This window comes from Octodon degus, unplaced genomic scaffold (genome assembly GCF_000260255.1).
Source record: "Octodon degus isolate 3935 unplaced genomic scaffold, OctDeg1.0 scaffold00422, whole genome shotgun sequence".
Taxonomy (NCBI): Eukaryota; Metazoa; Chordata; class Mammalia; order Rodentia; family Octodontidae; genus Octodon; species Octodon degus.
In genome coordinates this window covers 226,675-236,271 of record NW_004524998.1, presented here as the reverse complement: position 1 = coordinate 236,271, position 9,597 = coordinate 226,675, and positions in this window count along the sequence as shown.

Here is a 9,597-nt window from a genome sequence, read left to right as displayed (position 1 = left end):
TCTCTCTCTCTCTCTCTCTCTCTCTCTCTGTCCTCCATCTTGTACAGATATTATATACAGTACATACATATTATAGGCTGCAAAGTAGGAGAGACACTCTTATGCACACAGTTAAAAGCAGAGGTGCAAATTTGAGATGTCCAGAAAGAACTATTATACAAGAAAACCAACTGAGGAAGATGAAGGAGAAGACCTTTAGCCCACTGAGAAGTGTGGAGAAATGTCTTAGAGGAATTTTGGAGGAAGAAGAGGGACTTTGGGGAGACTGTCCCTGAGTGAGCTAGGACAATACCAAATGAGAAGAACTGGATTCATTTGGCTCTGTGCTACTCCACAGTCTGCCTCTCTATGGGGCTTCCCACAGTAGCAGTCTACACTGGCATGGTGTTTCCTCAGTTTTGGAGTCTACATGGTGCCTCCCTGGAAGGAGACTAGCTTCTAAATTGCACAGTTTTCTCTCAGATGAGACATTTTCATGCCCGTAACATCTGAAAACCAAAGTTGAGCACATCACTGCACCCTTTGCCTCTGCAGTTTAGCTTCAGTTGTCACGTATGACAGCTAGATAATAGCTGGAAAGTCCGAAAAGATTGCTCTGAGCCCTGGCCCACCCTTCCCCCCAGCCTATAAAGAATGCAGGGAGATTCTAGGCAGCTGTCTAGTTTAGGAAAATCGGATAACCCTCTGGGTTTGTTTTCTGGGTCTGTAAAACAAGGAGCTTGAAATGGTAAGGACTCTAAGCAGCAGGACCTCAAGGTTGTTGATCACTACACTTGTAACGCAATGCATTTTTGGAACAGTAGTAGGTGCTGAGTTTGCCAGCAATTGAACGCAGAATTGGGAGATAAGGATACTTCCTCCTGTAAACCCAGAAAGGGTACATGGACCTTTGCCACTGCTGCATACACCAGAGACTACCTTGAGTCCTTTCAGTCCTGTCAGGGAGTCAGTCCCCTGCTGGATGCAGTCCGGACCACACCATGGAAACGGCAAGGGATCAGCACATCTGAAAGGAGCTCAGAGCAGTTCTTTGCTTCCTCCTTGGCTGGAAAATTTCATCCCAGTGGGCAGAGCCAGCCCAATGCGAAGGTTCTGCTCTGGGTGTTAAGGATGCATTGCTGCAGCCTTTTGAAGTGAACCTGTGGTGACCCTCTTTGTGGCCCTGCCCAAGGGAGCACAGTGGAGTGCAGAAGCTCTCCTGCACACAAGCTGGGTCTGGACTTGCGCTGGATCTGAGGGTCCCCAGAGAGTTGCAGAAGTTCTCACTTACTTGGTGGGCTTGGGGTCATGGACCGTGGAGGGTTGCGGGGTTCCCAATGGAGCATGGAGGGGGTCACTCATTCACTCATGCAGGTCCCTGAATTTTGGTCTGGAGGTATACTGCATGCACAGGGAAGCCGGAAGCTCTCCCACAAGCTCTCTGGGCCTGGGCCAGGCTAGATCTGGGGGTCCTGAAAGGAACACAGAAGTTCTCACTTACTTGGTGGGCTTGGGGGTGGGGCTCTGGAGGGTTGCAGGAGTCCTGATGGCGCAGTAGAGGGTCTCACTCATGCTGGTGCCTGAGTTTTGGTATGGAGGGAACCCGAAGGCACAGGGAAGCCGGAAGATCTCCCACAAGCTCGCTGGGCCTGGGCTGTGCTGGATCTCAGGGTCTCCAGAAAGCAAAGATCTATTCAATGAAAATTGTAATACTCTGAAAAAAGAGATCATAGATGATTTCAGAAAATGGAAAGATATTTCCTACCCCTGGATAGGAAAAACCAACTTTGTGAAGATGGACATGCTCCCAAAGTTGTTCTACAGATTTAATGCAATTTCTATCAAAATACCACCAACTTAGTGCACAGACCTAAAGAACACATCCTTAAGATTTATTTCAAACCAGAAAAGACCTAGAATAGCTAAGGCAATCCTGGACAACAAAGACAAGTGAAAAGACATTACACTTTCTGACTTGAGTTTATACGACAAAGTTATTGTGATAAAATCAGGATGGTAATGGCAAAAACAAACCTGTGGAACAAGGGAATAGATCAGGAGATGCAGAAGCCAGTAAAAACACAGTTAGTTACCTTATATTCGACAAAGTTGCCAACTATGCTTACTGGAAGAAAGATAGCCTCTGTAACAAATTTGCTGGAAAAACTTTCTTTCTATATGACAAAAAATAACAGGACCCAGGTCCATCACCATGCACTAAGCTAAAGTCAAAATGGATTAAAATCTAAACATTAAAACAGAAACACTAAAATCTCCTGGTAGAGAAAGTAGGAACTCTTGAAGAAGTAGGGGTAGGCAGAGTTCATGAACAGAAATCTAATCACACAGGTAATTTGAAGGAATTTACAACTTGGACTACCTCTTATTGAGAAGTTTTTACAATTCAAATGAAATTACCACCAAAGTGAAAAGACAACCCACAAATATGTTTTAAAAAAAACTTTACTAATAAGCACTAGGATGAAGGTCTTTTCTCTAGAATTTACAAAGAACTAAAAAACATTTGGGCCCCAAAATTGGTCTTCAGTACTTCATAATAATGCATGTTCTGGAGTATGACAGAACATTGTAACACAAACTAATCACAAAAACTCCAAGTTTCTTGAAAGCAATGGGAAATGTTCAATAATATGTCCAATCTTACACAACTATATCTGCTAATCTGAGCAACAGATTTGACAGGAAAATAGATAATATATCAATCATTGTTAATCAGCTATTCCTGGCTTGAAAACATGTAGCATATATACTGTTCTTTGTTGCCCTGTTTCTTTGTTTCTGATTTTTGTTCTTGCTTTGCTTTTCGTTTTCAAAATAAAATTAAATTTTATAACAGATAACGTGATAAGAATTTGTATGCAAACTAGTTCTTTTGATATTGTCTGAGCACTTTCCCGTTGCATATCTACAGTCCTCCAGACAGACTCATTCCCCTGAGAGAGTATTATGTGGCTACCTCTGCACTGTAAATCTGGCATCCTCCAAGCAGACTGGTTAACCTGAGTCCCTTCTAGCTACCTCTGCACCAAGAGTCTTGCCTAATTTTTGTTTGTTTGTTTGTTTGTTTTGTATTGTATTTTAAGGAATGGTCTACAGGGTGTTCTGGGTCTCACTACTAGATCAGGCTTGTAGTGAGCCACCTGTTTACAGCCTCCCAAGAGCTGGGATTACAGGCACACGCCACCATGCCCACTCTCAATTGCCATCTCAGGTCTTCCCTGGACACTAGGCCAGCACAGCAGGCCCAGGGATAGAACTCCCTGGACCCTGCACCTGCTTGCAGGCGCTTTAATACAGTAAGCTTTTTGGCTGGCTCTGACTATAGTTTTAATGAAACCAAGATCTAGTACAACTGATATCCAGAAAGCAAACATTTGAGGATCAAGTATCTGCAAACTTAATGATTATTTTTTCAATGAAATTAATTTAACTGCACTTAATAGTAGACATATATAGTCAAGAATGTTTAATATTGTTTTTGAATTGGACAGTTATATTGGTCTATGTATCTATGTCCCCATTCTTGTCTTTTCCTACTCTTTTCTTGCATGGATTAAAATGTTAAATCGGAGGTGTCTATTGTATATACTTTTGAGCTAGCATTTAACTGTGTGCTAGGTTTTATGGCATAAACATCAAAATTACACATAAAATGTATCAAGTTTGCCTTTCCCCACAAATCTAAGATGACTTGATGTTTTGAAAAGAGATAAGGTGATATAAGTACATCTTACATTTTGTGAATTTAGAACATGAATTTTATGAATGTTCTAATGTAAAATTCCTGGTCTTCAGTATTTCATAATAATGCATGCTCTGAAGTATGACAGAACCTTGAAACACAGACTAATCATAAAATGCCATGTTTTTCTTGTTTTGTGTGATTTTTCCATGAAGGTGTGCTAGATCAGGATACAAGGATAGAATTGAAACTAGAAGGTAAGTTCTGAAAATTGTTTAAAGTTTTCTAGGTGCAGTGAGACCCAACATTTCTTCATTTAAAACATGTTTCTTAGTTTCCACGTAGTATTTTTCTTTTCCTTTTTTTTTTTTTTTGTTGTTGTTGTTGCTGTTGTTGTTCTCAGAACTGGGGATTGAACTCAGGCCCTTGTACTTGCCAGGGAAGCACTTATTCCACTGAATCATCTCCCCAGTCCCCATCGTTTTCTATATATTCTACTGAGTGTGATTGTTATATCAAAATTGAAGGTCTGTTTATCTTCAGGCTTTAGCTGATTCATTAACATACTAACATTATAAGTATTCCCAAACAAATTAGTTATTTTTGAAATACTCAAGAAAAATCATAGCTTTGTGAAGAATAGTTATTGATCTTGGGCTTTTTCAGTTATCATTCAATCCTGTAATAGTATAAAAGATGATATGGTTAGATTTATATTGAGCCATCTGAAGGTCTGTTGGATATGATTCTTCTTGACAGTGATAATTACATAGAATCCAACTTTATCCCAGTATAAAGGATTAATGCTGCCTATAGTATAATTATACATGATGATTGTTATTAGTCTATCAACTCCAGAACAGTAGTCTACCACAAAATAGCTATATGTATAGGAACAAAATCTTCAAGAGTATTGTTGGAGGCTTGCATTGATTAAAGAATTCATTTCTCTGATGCAACAAAGAGGCCACTTGGTCCATTCAAGCTATTACAATAGCAAAAATAATCTCCAAAACATCACCCAGGACTAGGAGGCAGATTTATTGAAGATGATGAACACTGAAAAGAAAACAGTCCTTAAAAAATGTCAGACCCTGATCAGTGGTAGCTGGGTGCTTGTATAAGACAAGCAAGGAAATACAGAAGTATTCCATTTAGAAGTTATTTGCTCCTACAATAGGTATCATACTGACCAGCTATGTGTCACAGTGACCAGCCATTTCAATAAGAAAAAAAAGACAAAACAGCAATGAAACAGTTTCAAAACAAGTTAGTAGGGAATTTACAATAGTTAGTACTTTGCATATTGTTGTCTTCATAGTAGTTATTCAGAGGACAAGATGTAGACATATCTTGTTTAAAAAGTACTACTATAAAATTTTATTCTCAGTGACTCCCAACATATCCCCTTTTTCATTTTGTTTTTTTTCAGAAATAGGTGTTCAGCTGCAGTTAGGAAAGTTGAATTTTGAAAACTCTGTAAAGGACCTTCTCATTTTAATGAAAAGCAAGAACTTAAGGTTAAAACAGTGAAGAGAGACAAAAGAGATAAGTTAGGAAACATGACAGGGGAAAATTATACATTAATTTATACACTTATCTATCTACTTATTTATTTTGGTCTTTTGTCTTCTTCTGCATTTTTAGTTTTTGTTAATTTTATTGAGAAACAAATAGCAATGAGAAAGATTCAAAAAAGGTTAGTAGGACAGTAACAGTAATTAATACATTGCATATTATTGGCTTCATAGTAGTTATTCATAGTAAAAGATACAGACATGATATCTTGTCCAAACACTATTAGTAAAAACCTTTATTTTCTTGAATTAAGAGAAAGAAAGTAGCTATATAGACATAGACATATAGATAGATATAGATATAGATATAGATATAGATATAGATATAGATATAGATATAGATATAGATATATATCACTACAAAATGGTATTTCATTTATATCCCCCTTTTTTGTTTAGTTTTGTCAGAGATGGGTATTCCATTGTCATTTAAATATTGCAGGTGCATAAATTCAGCAAAATAATCCAATATAGTCCAGTAGTCCATAATAGTAGTGGGTTATCCATAGGATTGGCAATGCCAGAAGTTGTTGACTTGTGCCTCTTACAGCTCAGCATATTCATACGGCTTTACATTTTATACCTTGTTTTTATACTTTGCTGCTGGATGGTTAACACCAAGATAAATCAAAACTTATATATCAAGAAATGTAATTTTTGTATCTGACAAGGAATAAGAACTGAAAAGGTAAAATTACTACAGATTCTGTGGAAATTCAGAAGATAATTCATACCAGTTTCAAAATCTTTTCTCCCACAGGACGAAAAACTTAGAAGTAATGGTCAGATTCCTAGAAGGTTTCAAATTACCAAAACTGAATCAAGAAGATATGATAACTCTGAATAACACAATCTTAGTCAATGAAATTGAGCATGTACTTGAAAACTTTCCAAGAAAGAAAGACAAAGTCCTGACAGATTCACACCTGAATTCTACAACAAATTTAGAGAAGATTTTGTCCCAATACTCCTTGTACTTTTCAATGAGGTCAGAAGGGAAGCAATACTCCCTGATACATTTCTCCAGGCAAGTGTTACACTGATACCAAAATTAGAGAAAGATCCAACCAAAAAGGACAACTACACAACAGTCTGACTCATGATCATAGATGCAAATATGTCAATAAAATACTAGCAAATAGAATACAGAAAATCATCAGGAAGATTATATAGCATGGATAGGTGGGATTGATCCTAGGGTTGCAGGAACGGTTCAACATATGTCAGTCTATAAATGGAATACACCATACAAGCAGAGCCAACAAACACATAATAATCTCAATAGACCCAGATAATCTTTTGAGAAAATCCAACACTTATTCATGATATACAACCTACTGAAGATTGTAATAGATGGCCAGTACCTCAATCTGATAAAAGTTATCTATGACAAATGGACAATCAACATTATTCCACATGGAGAAAACCTGAAAGCTTTTACTCTAAAATAAGTAACAAGAAAAGAATACACACTATCACAACTCCTTTTCAGTATGATTTTTTTCAGTGAATAGTTTCATTATTCATGTAATTTGGGAGCATGGTACAGATTATACCCACAGCTGTATTACATGCCTACCTGTATATAGCAGCTCTACACCTAAAAAATAAAGTGTTTATGTGCATTAAACTTTATGATTCTCTTTTGCCCTTTAGTACAAAGATGATTTAAAATTATTGGCTAACTAGTCTGTGATTTAATGGTGAATAATTTCAGGAGTTTCAAAAGTAAAATGTAAGGAGATTATAATTTTGAGAAATTTCAATAGTTATCTTTCCAGTTTCCCAATTCAAAATAACTTTATTTAACTCTATGGCTATCCATCCTGAAAACTTACTCCAGTCCTTGGATCTTGACATTTTAGTTACATATAAAATAATTACCATTTTAATAAATTTTAAAGTTGAGAACCATTTTTATTATCAGTGAGATGTCATTGTCAAAGCAGTATTTGGCCATAATGTGTCATAATATAGAGTTTTATTGTTATTTTGGGTTTATTTTCTAAATTTAGCTTAATAAATTTCCATTTTGAGAAAAACTTATAGGGTTTTATCAATTAATTCACTAGATTCTAGAATTTAAGGTTTAGGCTATAATTATAGCCATACTGTGTTTCTGATAGGATTTATATTTTCCAAGTTATGGTTATCATCAATTGTATAAAGTTCGTTAAAGTAGTGCTCATGTTATCTGACATTTAGTATTATCTAAATATCAAACAGAAAGGGAGACTGAATAATATATAAAAGCATAGTGTTAATGAAGATGAACAGCCCATTTGTAGGGCATCAATCATATTTTACTTGTTAGAGTTAGGGTGATTACCTCTACTGGTATTTGTACATTGAACATGAAAAATATAATCTTTAGTTGTATAGCCATAAACTCTGGATGTGAACACTTATCTGAGCATGAGAAATGCTTACATTTATGTGACAGCCCATTTTGTTTCAAAAGAACACATACTGTGTGTGTATATTTTATTTATAACCAATCATTCAACATCACTGTTAACTATTTTATTTTCAATAAAGCTATTACAAATAACTCTATCATCTTAGACTTTTGCCATGAGAGAAATACACACTTTATTATCTAACAATAATCCTGAGTGGGGCCTCTGGGATTCAATGCAGACCTGCTAATTCCTGCAGACACGGATGAAACTTGAATTTCAAGTTTAGTGATTTTTTTTCATTGATATAAAATGGAAATTTCTAAATATATTTTCTTTAGCATTTACATCTAATCTGAAATACACTGTATCATTTAATTTTACAAGAAATCCTATCTTCAGTAATGAGTCAACCATAAATATTAAGTGCAGGATATATTTAAGGTAATATGCATTTTATATTATATGATGAGGCCAAAATCATATGCAAAAGTCACCTGTACTGTACCAAGATAGTAAAAGTAGTATATAGATAAACTGCTGCTACCATTATCTCAAAGCTATTTTTTTAAAAATTACAATGTATTAAAGCATTAAGTCATTATGGCCAGTGAGATAGCTCAGTTGCCTAAAGCCCCTGCTTAGGGAAGCTAAGGAAGGATCAGGGGACCTTGGGTCAATCCCTGACACTACATGTCATGCCAGCCCTGCACTCATGGAGGGCTCACCTGGAAATCACTCCCACAGAAAAGAAAATGAAGTCACTTGATCACATCAGTGCTGTGCTTTGATTCATGTTGCCACAGAAGCCAAAAGTTTTGGGTAAATATATGTGACCTGAAATTTTTTACTTATTGAAAGTATGATTCATTTTGCCAAAATTTCTTGTTGTATGACAAGGAAAAACATTGTGGGGTCTCTTTGAAATTCAAGAATTTAAAAATGTAAAGACCTACGGGTCAAATTTTAACAATTTAATAATTTTCTTTCATTGTAGAAATGATTTAAAATAGTGTGTAAATATTGCTTGCAGTCAGATATTTTTCTTCTCTGAGAGACTTCCAAGCTGGTAATCTATGTAATAGATCTCTTGACAGGCAAAACAAATTCAACAGCCATGTCTAATGCTGGCACCAGAAAAAGATTACCATCAATATTTAAGCACTTACCCATTTAAATATAAATATTCTGTACATGTAAAGACAGCAGCAACAGGCAACTAATCAACTTAGTTTAGTTATAAGTTGTAACTCTTGGGGCCAGGGAGATGGCTTAGTGGAATACACGCTTCCCTGGCAAGCACAAGGACCTGAGTTCAATCCCCAATTCCACAAGAAAAATAAAAAAATTGTAACTCTGAATACATCTTAGGAAGAATTTATATTAAAAGTCCAAAAGAAGATACTGAGATAAATTTGAAAATGTGAAAATGTGTATATTAAATCAATCCATCTAAAGGACTCCCTATTATGAAACAAAATGTATTTGCTAGTAGAAATATAAAATATACAAAACATTATTATATATAGATGATATACATATTATATAATACATATATGTGTGTATATAACAGATGAAAATCATTTCCAATTTTTCTTTAAATATTTTGGTTTTCATCACAACAAACAGAACAAACACCATAACAATCACATGATTGCTCAAAAACCACACAAATTGTTCACAAAAATCTTCCACTGTAAACTTAAAGTCATGTTTATCAGCACAGAAATCTACAGAGGCATGATACTTTTGCTGACCACATTCTTCTAAATTTTGAGGTTCAATTTTTTTAAAAAAAACATTAAAACATATTTTTAATTATTGGTGAGCCAAAGGGCTCAAAGTCCAGCCATGAGGATGACTTTCCAGAAAAAAGATACTGACCCAGGGCCTCACTGGGTTTTATTCAGTGGAGGAGTGGCTTGAGGAGGAATGACCC